This window comes from Schistocerca cancellata, chromosome 4 (genome assembly GCF_023864275.1).
Source record: "Schistocerca cancellata isolate TAMUIC-IGC-003103 chromosome 4, iqSchCanc2.1, whole genome shotgun sequence".
In the NCBI taxonomy this organism is placed as follows: Eukaryota; Metazoa; Arthropoda; class Insecta; order Orthoptera; family Acrididae; genus Schistocerca; species Schistocerca cancellata.
This window is the reverse complement of record NC_064629.1, coordinates 391404787-391417134: the sequence shown is the minus strand read 5'-3', so window position 1 is coordinate 391417134 and position 12348 is coordinate 391404787.

Sequence of the window (12348 nt, the reverse complement as noted above, 5' to 3'; positions counted from 1 at the left end):
AGGCCTCAGTCACACGTTGAACACTCGATGGCATATCTCAGTTGTAGAGCTATATCAGATAGCTAAAGTACTCTCATGTAGTGGAGGTTCACAGTGATGAAATTTACGAATGATAACAATATATCTCAAACAGGTGCACATAACTCTGTCTACGAAATGTCACACTCCAGTGCCACAAGATGGCCTCACTAGATGCATTATTGTATGTTATGTAGCATAGTTATAGATTTCATTTCCAAATAAACGTCAAGGATAAATGCGAAATACGGCTCATTACCTAGCCATTGAATGTATGACGGGCTGCCTCGCAGGCTCAACGCTCACTAAACCTCAGGGACAAAGTATCACTCTGAGTAACTGTTTTCAGTATCTGTGGATGGATCTGTTATTCCTGTCTACATATTCCACTTTTGACATGGAACATGAGTCGAGGGAAGCGCCACAAGCAACGTGGAACTAGAATGCATCGAGAGGTGTTTTATCATGCACTTATATTACACTACTGGCCATTAAAATTGCTACACCAAGAAGAAAAGCAGATGATAAACGGGTATTCATTGGAGAAATATATTATACTAGAACTGACATGTGATTACATTTTCACGCAATTTGGGTGCATAGATCATGAGAAACCAGTGCCCAGAACCACCAGCTCTGGCCGTAATAACGGCCTTGATACGCCTGGGCATTGAATCAAACAGAGCTTGGATGGCGTGTACAGGTACAGGAGCCCATGCAACTTCAACACAATACCACAGATCATCAAGAGTAGTGACTGGCGTATTGTGACGAGCCAGTTGCTCGGCCACCATTGACCAGACGTATTCAATTGGTGAGAAATCTGAAGAATGTGCTGGCCAGGGCAGCAGTCGAACATTTTCTGTATCCAGAAAGGCCCGTACAGGAACTGCAACATGCGGTCGTGCATTATCCTGCTGAAATGTAGGGTTCCGCAGGTATCGAATGAAGGGTAGAGCCACGGGTCGTAACACATCTGAAATGTAACGTCCACTGTTCAAAGTGCTGTCAATGCGAACAAGAGATTACCGAGAGGTGTAACCAATGGCACCCCATACCATCACGACGGGTGATACGGCAGTATGGCGATGACGAATACACGCTTCCAATGTGCGTTTACTGCGATGTCGCCAAACACGGATGCGACCATCATGATGCTGTAAACAGAAGCTGGATTCATCCGAAAAAATTACGTTTTGCCATTCGTGCACCCAGGTTCGTCGTTGAGTACATGATCGCAGGCGCTCCTGTCTGAGATCCAGCGTCAAGGGTAACCACAGCCATGTCTCCGAGCTGATAGTCCATGAAGCAGCAAACGTCGTCGAACTGTTCCTACAGATGGTTGTTGTCTTGTAAACGTCCCCATCTGTTGACTCAGGGATCGAGACGTGGCTGCACGATCCGTTACAGCCATGCGGATAAGATGCCTGTCATCTCGAACGCTAGTGATACGAGGCCGTTGGGATCCAGCACGGTGTTCCGTATTACCCTCCTGAATCCACCGATTCCATATTCTGCTAACAGGCATTGGATCTCGACCAACGCGAGCAGTAATGTCGCGATACGAAAAAATCGCGATAGGCTACAATCCGACCTTTATCAAAATCGGAAAAGTGATGGTACGCATTTCTCCTCCTTACACGAGGCATCACAACAACGTTTCACCAGGCAACGCCGGTCAACTGCTGTTTGTGTGTAAGAAATCGGTTGGAAACTTTCCTCATGTCAGCACGTTGTAGGTGTCACCACCGGCGCCAACCTTGTGTGAATGCTCTGAAAAGCTAATCATTTGCATATCACAGCATCGTCTTCCTGTTGGTTAAATTTCGCATCTGTAGCACGTCATCTTCGTGGTGTAGCAATTTTAATGGCCAGTAGTGTATTACAGAACATTATGGGGAGAGGGGGGGAAGGGGGCCCAGTAGATACAAAAGCTACCGTTGCTCACGGTTTCAGATATACACGGCTCAGTAGCATTCAGAATCAGTCCACCGAGATTCAGCAGCAACATCGTTCATGACGAGAGATTATGCTTAATAGAATTTACGACTCCCACATTTTTCCAACAATATTATGCTATCTTTGTCGTAACAGGTAAGTATGGACATGTGCATTTGTCCTTGTTGGTAACAAGGACGAAAACGACTGTCTGATATTTGCTCCTCGCTAAAAATTATTCGTGTTATTAGCATAGCTACTACATGGCCATCCTTCAGGCAAATCTGAAAAGAACATACAAGGCGTTACATACATAATGAAATACATTGACGGCAAGGGAATACATTTATATAAGAACTTATTCAGATGACTAATATTGCAATATAACAGGTTAATGTAAACGTGTGATAAGCCATTGAAAATGTGAAACGCTGGTACCTTAATAACTGGTAACCGCTAGAATGTTGAGTGCATGCGTTGGATTTCATAGGTACCAGATATCAATTTGTGGGATAGAGTTTTATGCCTATTGCACTTGGTCGGTCAATAACAGAAACTGTTAATGCTATCAGTACAGGTCAATACAGGGTCGATTAATGCTGTTTATGGATGACGATGTAATTGTTGACGGATGATTTCCCATATGTGCTCGAGAGCAGACATATCTGGTGATTGAGCTGGCCAAGGCAACATGTCGACACTCTGAAGAGCGTGTTGGGTTAGAACAGCGGTATGTGGGCGAGCTGGACGAGCGTTATCCTGTTGGAAAACAGCGCCTGTAACGATGTTCATGAATGGCAGCACAACAGGTCGATTCACCAGATTGACGGACGAATTTACACAGAGGGTGCGTGGGATAACCACGTGAGTGCTCCTATTGTCATACGAAATCATACTCCAGACCATAGCTCCAGGTGTTGTTCCAGTGACTCTACCACGCAAACACAGTGGTTGCAGGCTGTCAACTAGCCTTCTTCTAAGCGACACTTGGCCATCACTGGCACCAAGGCAGAACCAGCTTTCATCAGGAAACACAACGGAGCTTCACCCTACTCTTCAATTATATCTTCGTTGACACCATTGTAGTCGCAAATAGAGGTGGAACGCACGCTACAGGGATCAAGGTCGGAGCTATTCTTGAAGTAACCGATTTCGTTGTGTCACAGTGGAGCTAACTGCTGCTCAAATTGCGGCTGCAGTGCAGTACGATGCGCCAGAACCATACACCGAACACTGAACATTATGGTCTTGCCTCTCAGTAGCGCCGTCCGGTTTGGCTGAGCGGTTCTAGGCACTTCAGTCCGGAACCGTGCTGCTGCTACGGTCGCAGGTTCAAATTCTGCTTCGGGCATGGATGTGTGTGATATCCTTAGGTTAGTTAGGTTTAAGTAGTTCTAAATCTAGGGGACTGATGACCTCAGACGTTAAGTCCCATAGTGTTTAGAGACATTTGACCCATTTGACCTCTCGGTAGCGCCACATGTCCGTCCGGAGCTCGTTCTTCTTGCGACCGTACATTCTCGCACCACTGCCAGCAATCATCTACAGTAGCTACATTTCTGCCAAGTCTTTCAGCAGTATCGCAGAAGGAACATCTAGCTTCTTGTAGCCTATTACGCGATCTCGTTCTGAATAATTGAGCTGCTGACAATGGCTTCTTCGTCGCTTTAAAGTCATTCCTGACGAGCATCTACTCACCACGGTCAGTCTCGAAGGTAACGAACACTCACGACCGTTACGGCTTGCATTTAAAGGAAACTTGAATTGCATCCTCATAGTGGCGCTACTAGCGCTAGTCATAAGCGACCGGCGCGAAATTTTAATAGACATCATGTTTCAGATGTAGGAACACTCCTACCAACTTTCGTTTATGTCGCACAACACGCTCTTGGGAGACGCGAGTTTTTTTTTCCGGCGGTGTATGTATGCAAGTTTCAAAGATGCGCTTTCAAACATATCGTGAAATGATTTTTAGTACATAATATATCCGATCATCCTTTCGTTAAAATGTGTAACTGACTGATGAAGTGTCTAGTAGTTGTCTGATAAACATAATTCTCTAAGTGTGCTATCAAAGACACAATCTGCATCACTGTAGCTCAATTACAGTATGAAATTACTATGTGTTTCAAAAGAGAAACAGTGATTACATTTACTACACTAGGAAGCATTGATGTTAAATATCTGTAGCTGTACTTTTGTGGAGAAGGAAAAGAAACGTTACAACACTGAGGATATTTCCGAAGTTAAAACGAATAGTAAAATAACAGTTACAACTTTTATTACACTCCTGGAAATTGAAATAAGAACACCGTGAATTCATTGTCCCAGGAAGGCGAAACTTTATTGACACATTCCTGGGGTCAGATACATCACATGATCACACTGACAGAACCACAGGCACATAGACACAGGCAACAGAGCATGCACAATGTCGGCACTAGTACAGTGTATATCCACCTTTCGCAGCAATGCAAGTGCTATTCTCCCATGGAGACGATCGTAGAGATGCTGGATGTAGTCCTGTGGAACGGCTTGCCATGCCATTTCCACCTGGCGCCTCAGTTGGACCAGCGTTCGTGCTGGACGTGCAGACCGCGTGAGACGACGCTTCATCCAGTCCCAAACATGCTCAATGGGGGACAGATCCGGAGATCTTGCTGGCCAGGGTAGTTGACTTACACCTTCTAGAGCACGTTGGGTGGCACGGGATACATGCGGACGTGCATTGTCCTGTTGGAACAGCAAGTTCCCTTGCCGGTCTAGGAATGGTAGAACGATGGGTTCGATGACGGTTTGGATGTACCGTGCACTATTCAGTGTCCCCTCGACGATCACCAGTGGTGTACGGCCAGTGTAGGAGATCGCTCCCCACACCATGATGCCGGGTGTTGGCCCTGTGTGCCTCGGTCGTATGCAGTCCTGATTGTGGCGCTCACCTGCACGGCGCCAAACACGCATACGACCATCATTGGCACCAAGGCAGAAGCGACTCTCATCGCTGAAGACGACACGTCTCCATTCGTCCCTCCATTCACACCTGTCGCGACACCACTGGAGGCGGGCTGCACGATGTTGGGGCGTGAGCGGAAGACGGCCTAACGGTGTGCGGGACCGTAGCCCAGCTTCATGGAGACGGTTGCGAATGGTCCTCGCCGATACCCCAGGAGCAACAGTGTCCCTAATTTGCTGGGAAGTGGCGGTGCGGTCCCCTACGGCACTGCGTAGAATCCTACGGTCTTGGCGTGCATCCGTGCGTCGCTGCGGTCCGGTCCCAGGTCGACGGGCACGTGCACCTTCCGCCGACCACTGGCGACAACATCGATGTACTGTGGAGACCTCACGCCCCACGTGTTGAGCAATTCGGCGGTACGTCCACCCGGCCTCCCGCATGCCCACTATACGCCCTCGCTCAAAGTCCGTCAACTGCACATACGGTTCACGTCCACGCTGTCGCGGCATGCTACCAGTGTTAAAGACTGCAATGGAGCTCCGTATGCGGCGGCGGTGGACAAATGCTGCGCAGCTAGCGCCATTCGACGGCCAACACCGCGGTTCCTGGTGTGTCCGCTGTGCCGTGCGTGTGATCATTGCTTGTACAGCCCTCTCGCAGTGTCCGGAGCAAGTATGGTGGGTCTGACACACCGGTGTCAATGTGTTCTTTTTTCCATTTCCAGGAGTGTATGAGGCAAACGTATAAGGACACAAGCCGCAGATTTATAATGCGCGTTTCTTTCTATTTCTTCTGGAAACATCCAGGGCTCTTTCGCAAACATTTTTTTCTCGCAAGCGACTTTTAATTTGGCACCTCCTTCCTTCTTTTCGTTGGTATATTTTCACCCCCTGCCAGTTTACGGTACTAATTACGATACGCACTGTATACAGAACTTGCACTTGGGCACCCGTAACACCCCTCTCAGCTTGGAGCCACAAGCGGCCGCTACTAACTGTGATACGTTCTATATAGAAGTTCTGGCGCCTTTGGCGCTGCTCTCAGTTTGGCGTCCCAAGTGGCGACTTCCTTCGCTTTGCTCCTTAAACCGGATCCCGACAGTACCAAACAAACACGCTTATAATCGTTAAATGTTTCGATCGTACAACACATGTAGTGTATCACACTTCGTTCACCGTAAGCCGCTTAAAACTTTTGCTGTCTGAATATGGGTTTTGTATGTTCAAACCCGGCCAGGATAAAAACAGTCGGAGAGAACTCAGTTCAACGAAAATGCTGTGACAGACTCCCTGTGCTTTGTGTCAGATATGAATTACAAATGAGAGTTAGAATGTATATTCTGAAACCTACTGCACTTGTGACCTTAAGCTAAAAGTGCGCTCTACTCCGGAGTCTGGATAATTGATGTTTCCTCGTGTACCGGCAAATAGACTGCAGTCTTCTTTATTGCACAGCTACACTCACTGCTGCTGCGCTAATGAGGACAACCCGCAGGTAAATTTTTCAAGTGTTGTTGTTGCCAGCTTTACGTTTCTACTACTTGTTATTGTTGTTGTTGTGGTCTTCAGTCCTGAGACTGGTTTGATGCAGCTCTCCATGCTACTCTATCCTGTGCAAGCTTCTTCATGTCCCAGTACCTACTGCAACCTACATCCTTCAGAATCTGCTTAGTGTATTCATCTCTTGGTCTCCCCCTACGATTTTTACCCTCCACGCTGCCCTCCAATACTAAACTGGTGATCCCTTGATGCCTCAGAACATGTCCCACCAACCGATCCCTTCTTCTGGTCAAGTTGTGCCACAAACTTCTCTTCTCCCCAATCCTATTCAATACTTCCTCATTAGTTACGTCATCTACCCATCTAATCTTCAGCATTCTTGTGTAGCACCACATTTCGAAAGCTCCTATTCTCTTCTTGTCCAAACTATTTACCGTCCATGTTTCGCTTCCATACATGGCTACACTCCATACAAATACTTACAGAAATGACTTCCTGACACTTAAATCTATACTCGATGTTAACAAATTTCTCTTCTTCAGAATTGCTTTCCTTGCCATTGCCAGTCTACATTTTATATCCTCTCTACTTCGACCATCATCAGTTATTTTGCTCCCCAAATAGCAAAATTCCTTTACTACTTTAAGTGTCTCATTTCCTAATCTAATACCCTCAACATCACTCGACTTAATTGGACTACATTCCATTATCCTCGTTTTGCTTTAGTTGATGTTCATCTTATATCCTCCCTTCAAGACACCATCCATTCCGTTCAACTGCTCTTCCAAGTCCTTTGCTGTCTCTGACAGAATTACAATGTCATCAGCGAACCTCAAAGTTTTTATTTCTTCTCCATGGATTTTAATACCTACTCCGAATTTTTCTTTTCTACTACTTCTGTGGCGGAAATAAGAACTTTGCTTGAACAGAGAGAACATTTCGTAAAGGCTCGTTTTACTTCACAAGCACTGTATGGAGCAGAGATTTAATTCGTAATGGAAACAGCTGAAATACAGATGATAAACGATTAGGAAAATATTCCAACTGAGATACAAGGGCAGTCAAATGAAAAGGAGGTAGATAGAAAAGAAAGAAATAAGTAAACTGTTTATGGTTTCATAAGTAATTACCACATCTCTTAATACATTTATCCAACTGAGAGACAATATATTCAACGCCTTCATGGAAAAGTGGAGTTGCCTGAGGAACCATGATTCTACCCAGACATGCACACTTCGTCCGAAGCAAATCGACGGTTCTAAAAACATCTAAATCGCGTGGGGAGGGATCAGAAAGGTACTGGGCATGTGAAAGGACTTCCCAACAGAACTTGTGTTGCGAAGTCGAAATAACATTGGCAATATGTGGGCAGGTTCATGTGTTGGCAAGTTTGTTTCGACTAGGCAGCAGAAGCTTCGCTGGGAATCCCTTACACATCCTTAATACGGTCCCGATCTCTCCACATGTGATTTCCATATTTTTGCAGCCCTGAAGGAAGGTATTCCTACCTATCGATTTCCTTAGGACGAAGAGGTGCACGCCTGGGTACAATCGTGGTTCTGTAGGCAACCGCAAACCTTTTTCCATGAAAGCATTGAGCGCATTGTCTCACAGTGGGATGAATGTATTAACAGTTATGGCGGTTATTTTTGAAATAGTATATATCTTACTTAATCCTTTTCCATGTGTCTCGTTTTCGTTTGACTGCCCCTTGTAGAATACAGAGTTGCACTTGATAGAATAGCTGTATATCGTATTGTGTCGTTTGCGAAAAGAGAGTGATAAAATGAAATATTGTAACAGCATGCCCAGGAGGAGGACAACAATGATGTAGACAGTTGCCGGTGTTGTCATATGAAATCATTGCGACAGGGAAAACAGTGAACGTAGGACCATTTTAGTGCAAGCGATCCAAATAGAAAATGAAGTAAAACTAAAAATACGAAAGACGTTCGTGAATAGGTGGTTTTACTTTGAAGTATGGTACGTGAAATTAATTCAGAAATCTCATATAGGACATCACTCCGTCAGCTGTTAATCTCAGACAAGTGAGTCTGTTCTATGCACATCAAAGAATAAATTGCCTAGAGGAAAATGGCCCTGCCGTACGTTCGCTTGCGTCTCTAGTGAAATGATTAGGTTTGTCTGCGAGATTTAGAACTGCTAATGACACTTAGCGTCAAGTCTCGCTCCCTGGCTTTCTTCCTCAGACAAGGACCCACGTTCAACCACTCGATTTTTTGAGATCAGAGCAGCTCTCAGATTGACTAAACATTCTTAGACAATCAGCGCTGTACCTTCAGGGTCCTTGGATTGTTTCTCGCCGACGACCATTCTCATTTATTCATTCTCTGCCAAAGCTAATAACCACACCTCTCTCATAACCAACTTAGGAACAATAAAGATCAGAAAAGTTACCAGGATTTCGCGACAGCCAGATTCTAATTTGAGAATCTTCACCCATCCGCTAAGGCTGATCGCAAAAGGAGTATAATGCCCAGTTACAAATGTCTAAAGTAAATCGCAGAGGATTTTTGGTTTTAACACACGACTGTTTTTATCTCTCGCCACATAAAAGTACACTTCGAATTCAAATTCGCGTCGTATATTACTCTTGCTACAATCCAACGCTGCTGGCTTGAGAAAGTGTGTCTTCATAACGATGGCATAGACTTATTCCACCTTAGCTGCCTAACCAGTTTCTTCAAATGTACCTAAACAAAAGTTAAAGGTCAGGCAGCAAAAAACCTGGTTTCAATTTTTTATTCTCTGCAGTGTGTCGGGTGAATTCTCCGAACACAAACTCACATTCTCAATTTATTCCCCCCTTAATGTTTTATATTACACTGATAACTTTTGGTATATAATATTAATCATAATTTTTTGCTATGAAAGGTTTTTGGAACTTCATTAACCCTCGCATTTTATGCCCACCTTTGGAAAACATTGTTATCTAGTTATGTACTTTAAATTTCCAAATACTGAAAAAATATTTATTTGTTTTAATAATTTCTTATACCACATCCCGTAACTTCCTTGCAATTTTCAGTGAAACGTGACCAATAAACTTATGTCTTAGTAGTGATCGTGGCTATTCATGACAAAAGTCATATTCATATTTTCAAGTGCAGGACCCTACTTACGCGCCTATCTATCTTTGAACAGTATGTTGTGAATAAAACTTAACGACAATTAACGAAATCTGTATTTTTTAATTTTTTTGTAAGGCTCATAAAGTACACGTCTTCTATGTGCACATGTTACTGAAAATGCGGTGGTATTGTTAAGATTGTGCTAAAGTATGTTTCCAGGTTCTGGACCCTACTTGTACATCAGTGCCCATTTAAAAAGCATGTTATTAATAAAATTTAACAACAATTAACGTAAATCGTTTTTTTAATTTTTTGTAGTGGGCACAAAGTACCCCCCCCCCCCCATCTTGGTAGTATATGTTATGGAAAAAGCATTGATATTGCAAGGGTTAACTATTACTAACATATCTATGATCGATGGTATATGATTCAAGCAAGTTACATAAACCTTCAATCTCAGGAATATAAAATACTGTATGTACATCACTTATGGTGCCAGTGGTACTACGATATTCCAAACGGAATTGGTCGAGTGTCTGAGGTCGTTCCTTTATCTTAAGTGTCCTGGTCGTTTCCCAGTGCGGATAGCATCATGCGAAACGGATCTCCTAACCCCGATGTGACAGCTCACTTTAAATTGCTCCACCGGAAAGCATTACGCCGGGGAAATTAACATCCTGAGCACTAAGAGGTAGTCCAGTGCGTGTAATCGCCAGCAAAGTAAGGGGTAATAACAGGTGGCCGAGCACGTATCGCATGCATCAGTAACGCACGGGGCAAAGCTGTCGCTATTACGGCAGAATAACACTGAGCGGACCTCTGATTGGCGGCCGATTACCGCACCTGTGTCGGCGCTCTCCACTTTCCGCAGAAACGACGCTGGCGCAAAACACGGGGAATTCTATTAGCTACAACGACAATCCTCAGAATACCTCGTTTCGGCTTCTTCTTCTTCTTCTTCTCGTTACTCGAACGAGTCCTTTGCCCGAGCGCTAGACTCGTATTTTGATTACATTAGCTCCGGTCTCGAATGCTGATTACCTCAGGCACTGAAACACTATTATACAAAAGCTTTAATCTACAACATTAAAGGACCTGTGGATCGGGGTTAGAGATGTGGGGAAGATAACATGTCTCGATGATATCCAATCTTCTTTAGTGCTTCAATTACCGGATCTTTGGAACGGGGAGTACGGCTGGTAATATTGAAACAAGTAGCCAGCGTAAGAGTCAATTTTCTTGCTTCGCGTTTATTATCACATTCTTTAAATTCACTGGACCAAAAAAAAAAAAAAAAAGAGAGAGCAAAACTATGATAATCGCTAGTGTGTACTGCTGCGTCATGACGACGGAGTTGGCCCATCTCACATGCTGAAGCGTGACCTTTGCTAGAACTATTACTTTGTACAAGAGTGCCCATTACATTCGGAAGGAGACGGAATGATGAGGTTTTTCTTTTTTGTACTTTAGTGTAAAGTTCCCTAACTCATAAACTGATACAGTATTAAAATTTTGGAAATTTGTAGTAAGTTCTTATGGGACCAAACTGCTGAGGTCATCGGTCCCTAAGCTTACACACTACTTAATCTAACTTAAACTAACTTATGCTAAGGACGACACACACACCCATGCCCGAAGGAGGACTCGAACTTTCGACGGGAGGAGTCGCGCGGACCGTGACAAGACACGTAAGACGACGCGGCTACCCGGCACTGCTACTGTTTTCAGCTACAAGGCTACATCTACATCTACATCTACATCTACATCTACATCTACATCCATACTCCGCAAGCCACCTGACGGTGTGTGGCGGAGGGTACCTTGAGTACCTCTATCGGTTCTCCCTTCTATTCCAGTCTCGTATTGTTCGTGGAAAGAAGGATTGTCGGTTTGCCTCTGTGTGGACATAATCTCTCTGATTTTATCCTCATGGTCTCTTCGCGAGATATACGTAGGAGGGAGCAATATACTGCTTGACTCTTCGGTGAAGGTATGTTCTCGAAACTTTGACAAAAGCCCGTACCGAGCTACTGAGCGTCTCTCCTGCAGAGTCTTCCACTGGAGTTTATCTATCATCTCCGTAACGCTTTCGCGATTACTAAATGATCCTATAACGAAGCGCGCTGCTCTCCGTTGGATCTTCTCTATATCTTCTATCAACCCTATCTGGTATGGATCCCACACTGCTGAGCAGTATTCAAGCAGTGGGCGAACAAGCGTACTGTAACCTACTTCCTATGTTTTCGGATTGCATTTCCTTAGGATTCTTCCAATGAATCTCAGTCTGGCATCTGCTTCACCGACGATCAACATTATATGATCATTCCATTTTAAATCACTCCTAATGCATACTCCCAGATAATTTATGGTATCAACTGCTTACAGTTGCTGACCTGCTATTTTGTAGCTAAACGATAAGGGATCTATCTTTCTGTGTATTCGCAGCACATTACACTTGTCTACATTGAGATTCAATTGCCATTCCCTGCACCATGCGTCAATTCGCTGCAGATCCTCCTGCATTTCAGTACAATTTTCCATTGTTACAACCTCTCGATACACCACAGCATCATCTGCAAAAAGCCTCAGTGAAATTCCGATGTCATCCACCAGGTCATTTATGTATATTGTGAATAGCAACGGTCCTATGACACTCCCCTGCGGCACACCTGACATCACTCTTACTTCGGAGGACTTCTCTCCATTGAGAATGACATGCTGCGTCCTGTTATCTAGGAACTCCTCTATCTACATATATCTATATCTATATCTAAATATATCTACATGTACAACTGTAACTCTAAAGTTATTTAATGGGTGTGACGGAAGATTCGTACGAGGAAAAGGT